Raw genomic sequence first — 13,763 nt, 5'->3', positions numbered from 1 at the left:
AAAAGGGACAGCATTACAGCTGTGCTGAGGGAGGATATTCCTGGAAATACATCCAGGGAAGTTACTTGGGTGGAACTGAGAAATAAGAAAGGGATGATCATCTTATTGGGATTGTATTATAGACCTATTAGTCAGCGGGAAATTGAGAAACACATTTGTAGGGAGATTTCAGTTATCTGTAAGAATAATAGGGTGGTTATGGTAGGGGATTTTAACTTTCCAAAAATAGACTGGGATTGCCATAGTGTTAAGGGTTTAGATGGAGAGGAATTTGTGTACAAGAAAATTTTCTAATTCAGTATGTGGATGTACCTATGAGGGAAGGTGCAAAACTTGACCTACTCTTTGGAATTAGGGCAGGGTAGGTGATTGAGGTGTCAGTGGGGGGCACTTTGGGACCAGTGACCATAATTCTATTAGTTTTAAAATAGTGATGGAAAAGGATAGACCAGATCTAAAAGTTGAATTTCTAAACTGGAGGAAGGATAATTTTGATGGTATCAGGCAAGGACTCTCAAAGGTTGATTGGGGCAAATGTTTGCAGGTAAAGGGACAGCAAGAAAATGGGAAGCCTTCAGAAATGAGATAATGAGAGTCCAGAGACAGTATATTCCTGTCAGGATGAAAGGGAAGGCTGGTAGGGATAGGGAATGCTGGATGACTAAAGAAATTGAGGGCTTAGTTAAGAAACAAAAGGAAGTATATGTTAGGTATAGACAGGATAGATCGAGTGAATCCTGAGAAGAGTATAAAGGCAGCAGGAGTATACTTAAGAGGGAAATCAGGAGGGCAAAAAGGGGACATGACATAATTGTGGCAAATGCGGTTAAAGAGAATCCAAAGTGATAAGTTGAAGATAGAAACAGTGACCATATAGAAAATGGCGCCCGGCGTGTCGGGTAAAATGGTCAATGTTTGTGGGGCATTGGCTGTACTGCCCGACATGCTGAGCGAGATACACTGCTAACACTGCAACTTGTAAGGTTCCCTGAAAGAAGTCCGAATACACAAGTCATAGTACACCCACCAAGTCAAGGGGCAGTCACCAGAACAATGCTGATATCTGAATGTTTAACTTTCGAGCGATTCTGGTATCTGAATGTTTAACTTGAGAGCAGTACAAGAATGCTGATGTCTTAACTAAAGAAAATGTTGATAGTTTATCTTCAGAAAAATGCTAATGTCTTAACTTGAGGTAATGCTGACGTCTGTATGTCGACTTAGAACATTCCTGATGTGTACGTTTACATTTAAGTATAACTTGATTAACATACTTTGTGATAACCCCATGACACGGGATTCTGCCTTGCGTGAGAAGTTATGTATAAATATGACAACGTTCCCAATTGAGAGCGAGAGACCACTGTCTAGCATCTGGCGTGGGCTAGAGTGGATCTGCTCCCAAGCTTGTTTGTATACGTGTATACTGGCAATCTTGAATAAAGACAGTACTGTTGACTCTATTAATCAAGTGGTGGTTCTCTGTTCTCGGACAGGCGTTCACAAGAAGTCAGCAAGCTCGGGCTGAACTTCCACAAAAGGACAAAAGGGTATCTAGGGAGAGAATAGGGCCCCTCAAAAATCAACAAGGCGGCCTTTGTGTGGAGCCGCAGGAGATGGTGCTGAAGTATTTTTTCCACAAATCTGGACGACCGAAGTTTCAGAACAATGATAGGTGCTTTATTATTGGAGAGCTGGCGAGAGATTCTCAGTGACACCAAAGAGTAGCCTACTTGAGATGGAACTTCTCAACGAATCTCTGCTCTACACCCAAAGACAGTACATTTTATAGGAATAACACAGAGGTTGACAAGTCACATGGTTGACTGCCATTACATTATTTAAGACAGCTAATTACAATTTGAAGAGCCCAGTGATTGCTGATTTCCTGTGATTACTAGCGAATGGTTTACAGGGACTGGTTATCATATTCTTCGGAAGCATATGTTGATGGATAGAGATTTAGACAGAAGGACTTTGTCTTGTTCTCAATGTTGGATTCACAATCCCATGTTAATAGGTAGGGGGAGCATGATAATGGGAACAGAAGGCAGTTAATAAGGTTATGGCCAAGGTATCAGTCTTGTCCAGCTAAGGCAAACACCTTTGCCTGAGGCTGCAAGTGAAATCCACATGTATGGCTCCAGAGAATTCTGTTCTCCGGGAGTCAGCCAGTGTCCCTGCTGTGATGTCCCATTTTATTCTCTAAGAGGACAGACATGCAATCGATACTGCAATAAGTCCTTTTAGCAGTGGAATGTTTAACTCTTGAGTTCCCAACATGTCATGATCAAGAAGTAAAAATGGAACTTATTCTTTTGTGGCTTTCTAACTTCCTCAATGGGGGAGATATCTAAATGAGTATTTTGCATCCGTGTTTACTGTGGAAAAGGAGATGGAAGATATATAATGTAGGGAAATAGATGGTGACATCTTGAAAAATGTCCATATTACAGAGGAGGAAGTGCTGGATGTCTTGAAATGCATGAAAGTGGATAAATTCCCTGGACCTAATTAGGTGTACCCTAGAACTCTGTGGGAAGCTAGGGAAGTGATTGCTGGGCCTCTTCTTGAGATATTTGTATCATTGATAGTCACAGGTGAGATGCCGGAAGACTGAAGGTTGGCTCACGTTGTGCCACTGTTTAAGAAAGGTGGTAAGGACAAGCCAGGGAAGCAGTGAGCTGGAGGTCAGTGGTGGGCAAGTTTTTGGAGGGAATACGGGGGGACAGAATGTACATGTATTGGGAAAGGCAAGGACTGATTTAGGATAACCATCATGGCTTTGTGTGTGGGAAATCACATCTCACAAACATGACTGAGTTTGTCAAAGAAGTAATAAAGAGAATTGATAAGGGATGTTTTTCAGACTGGAGGCCTGTGACTAATGGAGTGCCACAAGGATCAGTGCTGGGTCCACTAATTTTTGTCATTTACATAAATGATTTGGATATGAACATAGGACTCCAAAATTAGAGGTGTAGTGGGCAGCGAAGAAGGCTACCTCAGATTGCAATGGGATTTTGATTAGATGGGCCAATGGGCTTAGGACAGGCGGATGGAGTTTAATTTATATAAGTGCAAGTTGCTGCACTTTGGGAAAGTAAATCTTAGAAGGACTTGTACACTTAATGGTAAGGTCCTAGGGAGTGTTGCTGAACAAAGAGACCTTGGAGTGCAGTTTCATAGCTCCTTGAAAGTAGAGTCACAGGTAGATAGGGTAGTGAACAAGGCATTTGGTATGTTTTCCATTATTGATCAGTGTACTGAGTACAGGAGTTGGGTGGTCATGTTAAGGTTGTACAGGTCATTGATTAGGCCGCTTTTGGAATATTGCGTGCAGTTCAGGTCTCCTTCCTATTGGAATGATGTTGTGAAACTTCGAAGGGTTCAGAAAAGATTTACAAGGATGTTACCAGGGTTGGAGGATTTGAGCTCCTGGAGCGTTGGAGGTGGAGGGTTGACCTTTTATGGGTCTTTTATAGAGGTTTATAAAATCACAAGGGGCATGGATAGGATAAGTAGACAAAGTTTTTTTTCTGTGGGGTGGAGGAGGCGTATAGGTTTAGGGTGAGAGGGGAAAGATATAAAAGGGACTTAAGGTACAACTTCTTCATGTAGAAAGTGGTACGTGTATGGAATGAGCTGCCAGAGGAAGTGATGGAGATAGTACAATTGGAATATTTAAAAGGCATCTGGATGGGTATATGAATAGGAAGGGTTTGGTGGGATATGGGCTGGGTGCTGGCAGGTGGGTCTAGATTGGGTTGGGATATCTGGTCGGCATGAACAAGTTGGACAGAAGGGTCTGTTTCCATGCTGTACATCTCTATGACTCAGTAACTCTATAACTCTATCTCCTTCAGCAACGTACATTTGAGATTGAGAGTAAAACAAAGGTATGGCTGAGTAGGAAGTGGCATACAACAGCATCAAACCAACTATAGCAAGAAAAATAATTGGAGGGAAAGTGATTAAATTAATTGAGAAAGAGAAACATAGAAAGGAAAGGATGTTTTAAAAAAAACTAAATTATAAGTTCAAAATTTCTAACAATTGGCTACTTGTAGAAATGAGTTCACAATTTAAATTGTTTATTTTCTGCATTGGAGATGTTGATTGGTGGTGCAGTAAATTAAGTTGAAGTGAATTTAAAATGCACAGAGCCACAGTGTTTTCTATCAAAATTAAGATGCATACAACGAAAGTTGAGAAACTCAAAAAATATTATTAAGTAAGCACAATACTTTTATCCCTTCTGCTTCATTTTTCTCTCTCATTAGTGAGTTATCCTGCTTGTAGTTCTACAACAACATGATACCTCTGCTACCTTGTTCAAGTGACCATTCATCATCCACACGTGTATGTGTTACAATAATGATAAATATGAACTACCAATGTTCAACTTTGCACCATCTGATTTTAATACCAGAGATATTCATGGTCTAAAGTGATTTTTAAGGTGGACAAATTTATTGTCCCAAAATGGCTGCAACAATCACCTGACCACAAATTGAAGGAAGTCCAGGGAACCAATAAGAATGCAAAAATTAGCTGCACTAAAATTGCTATTTCATCCAAAGGCAGCAAAATCTCGCAACTATGTCAGTATCAAAAAATTCACATCCTGTTTAATTCACCCTTACATGATAAGTTCACATGCTGGGAGATGAAAGGTTACCTATGGAATGGTCAGCCTAGAAAGACAATAGAACTAGACTCTGAAATATACAAACGATACTTCAATGGCTTGCTTAGCAAAACAGAGAGTGGAAAATAGATTCAAACCAATAAATCCTGAAAGGTTTGCTCTTTCTCTCTCTCTCTCTCTCAATATATTTCTCTGTAAACTACAAAACCAGTGTCTTGTGAGAAAGTAACTTGGGAAACCATTCACTGAGAACTCCAGAATTACATTAATTTCACTTCTGCTAAGGGAACATCACTCCCACAGTTTAACCCCCACAACTTAAGGACACTAAGGCCTGTAAACTGCATTTGCTTCCATTTTCCTGTTTATACAAGACACCTTCCCCTTTTAAAGTTACTACGTGTGTTCGTGTGTGTTTGATGCTGCATTTTATTTTCTCTAGAAGTTAGTAGTTAATAAAAATTCCTCTTGATTTCTCTCGAGAACCTTGCTGATTGACTCCTTCATTTTTCATGTAAACTACAACCTATTGAAGTGTGTTAGCTGCACGCTAAAAAAGAATTAAAAATATTCATTGTGACCAACCAAGGGGAGTTAAAAAGGCAGAAGCTGATTTCTCCCACCTCACCCGGTCATAACATCAGTGAGAGTTTGGCAAAGCTATTACAGTAAACCTCAATCCTGAACTCAACATTCATGAAGCACTTAGCCAGCAGGAGTCACTAAATTGCACCTAATTTCTACATCTTATTATGATTCATGCTGTCATTTGATCACCTCTGTCTATACTTATCGTTGTTAACAATATTCATTTGAGTTTCTTTAAGAGGCATTTTAAAGAGCAATGTGAGATTTTGCTGAGAATTGGTTTCCATTACAGTGGAGGATAGAACTTTCAAACATTTAGTCTCATGTAAAACTTGATGATTTTGAGTTTTTTAGTTCTGTGATTTAAAAGCAACTTGCACATGCACCTTCAACATCAAAAAACGTTTTAAGATGCCTCACAGCAATTTTATCAAGCAAAATTCAACACCGAACCTGAAATCTGATCAAAGAGATGGGTTTTAAGAGACACCTTAAAGAAAGAGAGATACATAAATTTCAGAGTTTAGGGCCAGGCAGCAAAAAAAAACAAGATATGTGTTTTCTTAGCATTTTAAATACAGGAAAATATTAGAGGCTCTTCATTAAAATGGTTTCAAGCCAAATGAGAACACCAATCCACAGAAAGAGATATTAAGGCAGATTAATGAGGAAAATTTAAAGGACTATAGAGATTCTGTAGTTCTATGATGTCTTTTTCATCTGAAGGGGTATTTGTGACAGCTTTTAATTCGTTCTTCTTCTCCCCTTTAAAATTCAGACAACATCTTTGGTTTGCTGAAGTTTCTGATAGTGCGATACTGGAAATTGGACAATAAATGTGACAATCAAAGTTAATAGGAAAAAATACAGAAGGCCATTGACACATTGTGCCCACATCTCTTTCGTCAAGCTGTCTCATTAGTCCACTCCTCTGCTCTTTCCTCATAGCCTGATAACTTCTTATGCCTTGTTTTATTATTACTCATTGGCTATCTCTTCAGCTGTCCTAACGGTATGTAAAGCTGTCTAGTTCCTCTTTCCATACAATGTAGCTCTTAGTGTTGATGTCCAATTTTTTTAATGTATTACACTGCAACTTTGCACAGATAATATTTTTAGAAACCACTTGCACTCAGCATTGCAATTTCAACTTTTCCTGATGTATGAAAAGGTTGAAGGCCACACAGACAAATGTAAAACTTAATTCCCCAATCAGTATTGTCAGTGGTTGGACTGAAGAGTCAAAGAAAAAGCAGAACATGAACAGAGAAAAAGCAAAATAACTCAAAAAGAAACCAAAACAACAGAGAGTAGCAGAAATGTGTGCAAATTAAACAACTTCTGAAGAAGAGAATTGAAACTCCGACAGAGCTGTGTCACCATCACACAGTAGCAGGGGACTGTGTGTAATGTGCCCACCACAAACTGTTGGTGTAACAACCTGACCTTTCCTAAATGAGGAAGTTCAGGTCACTTTAATGCTTCGAATGCATCCAGTCATATGATCTGTTGTGATCAGTTAGGAAACTTAAAACAGATGCAACCATGTTAAGTGATCATGAAGCAAGACAAATGTCTTCAAGGCTGTAAAATGACTAACTGAGTTTAAAGAATCTGCCTGCCTCTCCAAAACTTGTTAGGGATGAAATCCAAAGAAAAGTGAAAGAAGCAAAAATGCAAATAAAGGCAAGTCCAAAGTAAATAAAAACAAAGTACCATGGGCACTGGAGATCTCGGGTAAAAACAGCAAGTACCGAAGGAACTCAGCAGGTCTGGAGTGGAAATCAGAGTTTGTGTCTCAAGGCCAATATGACTCTTCTTCCAAAAAAGTGCCATACTGCAATCATAAAGTTAACTCTGTTTCTCACCTCACAGATGCTGCCAGATCTGTATATTGCAGGTGAGTTTCTCAAGTACTAAAGGTCAAAGTCAATCCTAATATAGAGTGTCTGAGCATTTGATCCCAGCTCTTGCATGTTGGTAAAATCAAAATTTTGCTGCCTGAGCATAGATGCAAGAAATTCACTGAGTGTTTTTATTTTAACATTCCAGCATTCCCTACAAAATAAAAAGTAGTTTCTGCCCAGTAAGAGCTAGAATCCAGACTCATTGTAGTGTGTTCTATCTGCAAGACCTGGGAACAGAACAAACAAAATAGGAGCAAGAGTAGGACATTCAGCCCTTTGACTAGTTCTACCATTAACTATGATCATTGCTGATCTGTTCGTATTTTAAATTTCACATTTCCATCTATCCTCATAACCTTCAATTCCCCAGCTAACAAGTACCAATCAAACTCCATTTAAAGAACACTCAATGTCCCTGTATCCGCCGCATTCTGAGGCAGAACTAGAAAGCCACACATCCTCTGACAAAACATGTTTTCCTTAGCTCTGTTTTTAAAAGGGTGACTCCAATTCTTGCAAATAGTTAACACAGCTGAGAGTGTATTACAGAGCCCAACAGTTGAACAGGAAACTTGAGAAGTTCAGCATTTTGCATTTGTCTGGATTCAATTTTGGCTGGATTTAATTGTAATAGGAATATGAAAGAAGATGAATTAATTATTAAGTATATATTAATTTGTTTTAAGTGGCATTTCCCACTTTGTAAGGGGATTAGCAGTGTCAACTTAGTGCCATTAATATTGACAATGAGTTGCTAAGCAAGTCAATCAATATTCTTCAGAGTACAATTACTGAGGTTTACTGGCTTCATGAACACACCAGATGTTAGTCAGGAAGTTCCCAAGTCAGTTAACGTCCAGAGGATTTCTAACCATTGCCAGCAAATTCTTTAACACCACAAAACCCTGAGCCCCACCTGCCAAAAGGTCAGAAGATGCCTAGTTTGATATATAGATTCAAACTGGCTGAAACAGAAACCAAAATTGGATGGATTTTTACTGCAATATTCAAAAGATTATGGATTCTGATAATAATTATTAATGTTGCAAGCATATAAATTCCCCACGGGACTTTAGATTGAACAAACAAAACTGTGTTGAAACAAATCATCTCTTTTCAGCAAAAAAAGCAAATGAAGAACTTTGAAAACACTGCACAATGGTTTGCTCAAACTCATTTGGTTAAGTGGGTATTTGCTCGCTCCCACATGTAACCACAAAAATATTTTGTCTGCTAAAAATAAAAAAAGTTAGCTGCAAAGGGAAAAAAAATAACACTTTTTTAAGTAAATACTTCTACAGCAGGAAGGCAGTTTACAATAATACGACCCCTTTTTTTCCACCACATGGGAGTTTTAGAGAAGCATGGGACGACTGAGTATTTGACTTCAGAAATAACACAGATGTCTGAGATTGCATTAGAAAAGAAAGACCCTTTATCCCTTTCTTTCTAAATGTTTGAAAATTTGTACATGTTGAGAAATTACTGTTTGAAACCAGGACGGTTTCTCCAAGTGCCCTTTTAGTGATTAACGGTATTATATGCAACTACAACAAATACATCAAAGTCACATCACATACAGAATTAATCCAACTCAAACTCAACACCATGATGAGGTCCTCAAACAGAAGCTTAAAATCACTGGCCTTCCAAGAAGACAGTCAAAACTGGATATCAGGCACTGGAAACTTAGAGGGCATTATTTTCCCAGTCATGTAAGGGTGGGTTTTATGGGCAAATGAGTGGGGTGAGGGCAAATGAAAAATGACTGGGGTCTATACCACCGCCTTCCTGCCCACTCCCAACCCATTGCCCAAAAAATAGCAGGTAAATGGACTGCAAAATTGGCTATCTACCTGCAATTCTTTATAAAGTGGTGGTCCCAAGATCTAATCTCATTGACTACTTTCTTGCCTGGGAATTTAATTGGAATGATTACTTCACCATTGGTGACAGTTCTTTCATACACCTTGGCCCCCAAACTGGCAACTTTTCCAAATGGCTCTCCTCCTTTCAGTTGCAACATAAAACCTCCCTTCTTGACCATATTCTGGTTGTCGGTTCTAATGTTTACTTGTGTGGGGTTAAGTGTGAATTTGTGATGATAACACTTCTGTGAAGTGCTTTGAGTTACTTATATTATGTGACAAATACTGTGCATAAATCCAAGTTGTTGTAGGGACAGAAGAATGATTTGTCGTTTGGTGTCTTCCTTTTACTTGAAGAATTCTCTGAACTTGTTAAGAGTAAAGAATATATTCTGGATTTTAAAGTACATCTCCAAGAATGCCTCAACAGCACTGACTGAGTTGGCTCAGTCCTAAAGAACATAGATCCTAGGCTGAACCTATAGCAGATGGTAACTAAAAAGAGGGGAATACATACTTGACCTCAGTCTCACTAATCTACTTGTCATGGTCATCTGTCCATGATAGTATGATTATGAATCCCTATGAAAACAAAGTCTCCATTGAGTATGCTCTCCATCTTTTGTAGCAATATCATTGTGCTAAATGGTATAGATTTTGAACTGATCTTGCAACTCAAAACTTGGCATTCAGAAGATGCAATGGCCAATCAACAGTAGCAGAATTGTATTCAATCACAATCTGTAACCCTTTAGCCCAGTACATCTTCTGTGGCTTTTGTAGGTATGCATATGCTGCCCAGAATCTAGCTTAATTCAAGTGGCAGATTTGTTCCTTTATATTGTTTCAGACATACGTCTCATGGAGGACAAGTCAGGACTTCAAGCAATCACATGGATAACAAGACCAATATGGGGATTTAGAAACTTATGCATGTAGGAGAACAAACTGAGCTGGATGTTGTTGACAGATATAGTTTTAAGTGAATGTTTGCAATGTTCTGAACCTCAAGCTGACTCAGGCATGAAACTGGAGTGAACTTGCATTAACAGAAGAATTCTCTCACAAGAAAGGATGGAAGGTTCAGAAAACATTGTTGGCAATTAGTGCAATTAAATGTAGTGCAGCATTGCCACAACAATCTATCCAGCAGTGCTATGAATTGACCGCACCCACATTCTTTATTACTGTTCATTCAATTTTCTATAACTGTGAAGATTTTGGTCTAATGAGGAAGAAGCAGGAGGATAGAATCACCAAAATGTAATGAAGGGCTGCATGTAATTTGACTTCTAAAATGGCATCTGGCAAACAATATTCACGTTTTGCATTTACTTAGATATTTTCAAAAAATTGGAGTTGGAGAGGGTTTCACAATCAGGGATGGATTAAGCCTGTTGTTATATTTCCAGCTGATGGTAGTACTGGATTAGTTAAACACCAGAGTCAAATCTGACTTGACAGATGGTAAGTTTTGTTTTTGCATTTTGTTTACAGTGGTAGTCAGTAACTGAGTATATTCACACAAAGCTGTCAAACAAAAGGATGTAAATTTATTGCACAAAATTTTGAAAACACACACAAGAATACTTATAAGACAATTTGGAAAGATCTTATCACAATAAACAAAAAGAAAGATTCAACCTCTTTTCTCAGTAATATCCTTTTCCAAAGATTTAATCAGTGAGACATCACTCAAATCTACATTTTGAAACTTCTTACTCAATTGACAAGGTTCACAAGATGTTATTCTTTCTGTTACTGTTGCTCTCTAAGACAAACAAACACAGACTAATTCACTAACTTCTCTCATTAGACTCCGAGAATTTATTTTTCTCCGGTTACTTTGACTACTTCAGCAGCTAACAAGCACATCTCCAGGAATGGATCCTGTAATCTGAAGTGAAAGTAGAGTTGTAGAGTGACAGAGATGTAAACAGACACTTCGGTCCAACTCGTCCATGCTGACCAGATATCCCAACCTAATCTAGTCCCATTTGCCAGCACTGGGCCCATATCCCTCTAAACCCTTCCTATTCATATACCCATCCAGCTGCCTCTTAAATGTTGCAATTGTACCAGCCTGTACCACTTTCTCTGGCAGCTCATTCCATACATGCACGACCCTCTGTGTGAAAAAGTTGCCCAGTAGGTCATTTTTTAATCTTTCCCCTCTCACCCTAGACCTCTAGTTCTGGACTCCCCCCACCCCAGGGAAAAGACTTTATCTATTTATCCTATCCATACCCCTCATGATTTAATAAACCTCTATAAGGTCATCCCTCAGCCTTCGATGCTCCAGGGAAAACAGCCCCAGCCTGTTCAGCCTCTCCCTATAGCTCAAATCCTCCAACCCTGTCAACATCCTTGTAAGTCTTTTCTGAAACCTTTCAAGTTTCACTACAGTCTTCTGATAGGTCTCTGGCTTCTCTTTCCCTGTAAAAGCTCAATATAAAAAAGACTTCAATAATTGTTTTGCCTGGTAGCTTATCCAATCATTTATCTTAAGTTACGTGATTTTGTGAAAAAGTTGTTTTGACCCATTGTTAAAAAACTGAGTTTCTGACTTATGAAGATATCACCTTCACAAAACTAAAGGTTAAAAAAAACTTTTTCCTTCATGTTTGAACTTGTATTCCAAAATTATAATAAATTGTAAATTATTATTATCATAAATATTTGAAAACAAGGATGTGAATTTTAATAATTGACATAACATTCAACCAGGAGCCAGTTAGATATCACAGCAATGATGATTGATTGAAAATGGTGCATGTTCAGATATGGACAGTAGTTTGTGAAATCTTAAATAAGGATGATTACCTTAAAGTTGAGGGAATGCCGGACTGGTAGCTAATATACGTCAGTAAGCATAGGATAAAGGTTCCATACAAACTGCTACTTGTAAAATTAAAAACTCTGCACTCCAGGGTAAATCTTAAAAATCAAGAAGAAATTGGCTTCACGATACAGAGCAGAGGGCATTTGTTAAATTAGTTTTGTGTTGCATATGTTTCTAAAAGGGTCTGAATGGATTAATAATTGACTGAGTGCAGTTAGCACCATCCAGTGTGGTGGAGTCATAGGGACTTGGTCAGATTAAAGAAAGAATTTATAGGAGCAGATCGGGAAAATGTGCTGTCAAAGGTCTCTGCTCTATTGTAGGTCATATCATATAATCTGTGAATAGTGGATTTCATATTATTTACTCAAAGGATACTTCCAGATTCCTGAAGAAGGGCTTATGCCCGAAACGTCGAAGATTCCTGAAGAAGGGCTTATGCCCTAATCTCCTGTTCCCTGGATGCTGCCTGACCTGCTGTGCTTTTTCAGCAACACATTTTCAGCTCAAAGGATACTTCTGCTTAGATTAGAAAGTTGTATATCCCAATCCATATTAGATCACTTCACACTTGAAGGAGCCCACTCACACCATTTTGTTAGGTATGTGAATGGATAAGTTATGAATTCAGTACCCAGGGATCTGTGTTAAGACCACTATTCTTTTAATTTACATTAATGGTTACTGAAACGTAGATCCCATTAGCTGATACTGAGCTGGTAATAGCATTAAGGATGCCAGAACACATTATGCAAAATTATGCATGTTGGGTAAAACAATAGCAGGCCATTTGGTCCATCGAATCCATACCAAACTTTCAAAGAGCATCCTACTGAGACCCAGTCTTTTATCCATGTAACCTTATATTTCGCATGGCAAATCCAACCAGCCTGCACATCCTTGGACACTAAGAGCAATTTAGCATTTATGAAGACAGATCAGGGAGCTATTTCCCTGGGGAGGCCTCCTAATTTGTCACCAAGCCCGCTCAAGGAGAGCAGTTGGACTTTTGGTGTAACCCACCCAATCAGGAGGCCGGTTACTCCAAAATCTGACCCCATAGGGGTGGGCAGCGCAGAGGCTGGTTGTGACCTGAGAGGGTACCTCAACACAGTGGCACCTTCAGAGGACTGTGTATAAAACAAAATTTCAGTGGGGTAAGTCAAGCAGGGGCAGCACCTTTTGTTTGAAAGGATCCCGGTGAGTATTTCCCAGACTGAAGAAGTGACGTCCATGCCAACATTTTCTCACTAAGGGATGACAGATGGCATGCAGAGTCCAAGTGGTTTTCAAACTCTCTCTTCAGTAGTGCCTTACAAATTGATGCTGTTCAGCACCCAACCTATCTGTCCCCCTGCCCATCACTGAGAAATATCCCAGCTGCAGGATTTTTGGCTTGACCAACCCCACTGCTGGGGGAGCAGCTTGTGAACTGAGTTTCTGTCTCCACAGGTGCTGTTGATTCTACTGAGCACTAAAATTATTTATTTCTTTCAGATTTCCAGCATCTGCATTAGCTTACTCCTGTTTCTTTGTTTCTGAGCTTTTTGTGGACAGAAAAGCAACAAAACACCTGGAGCAGCTGATAATAACACATGGGATTTATAAAGCATTTTTAAATAATATAAAATCCAGAAGCAGGAGCTTTATAAAACCTAATTTGACACTGAGCAGAATAAGGATATATGAAGCCAAGTGAATAAAGACTTGGTTTGAGGCAAATTAAAGGAGGAAAAATAGGAAGAAAGATTTAAGGAGGAACTTCTGGAGCTTAGAGATTAAGCAATTGATGGTGAATGGAGGGTTAACGCTATACACATAATCCGCAAGAGTCGGGAACAGATTCATAAGATGACACTTCTAAAGGCATCTGGAAAAGAAGATCTATGCAAACATCTTCATGACTC

This window comes from Hemiscyllium ocellatum, chromosome 6, assembly GCF_020745735.1.
Source record: "Hemiscyllium ocellatum isolate sHemOce1 chromosome 6, sHemOce1.pat.X.cur, whole genome shotgun sequence".
In the NCBI taxonomy this organism is placed as follows: domain Eukaryota; kingdom Metazoa; phylum Chordata; class Chondrichthyes; order Orectolobiformes; family Hemiscylliidae; genus Hemiscyllium; species Hemiscyllium ocellatum.
The sequence above is the reverse complement of the archived record's forward strand: the minus strand, read 5'-3'. Positions refer to the sequence as shown.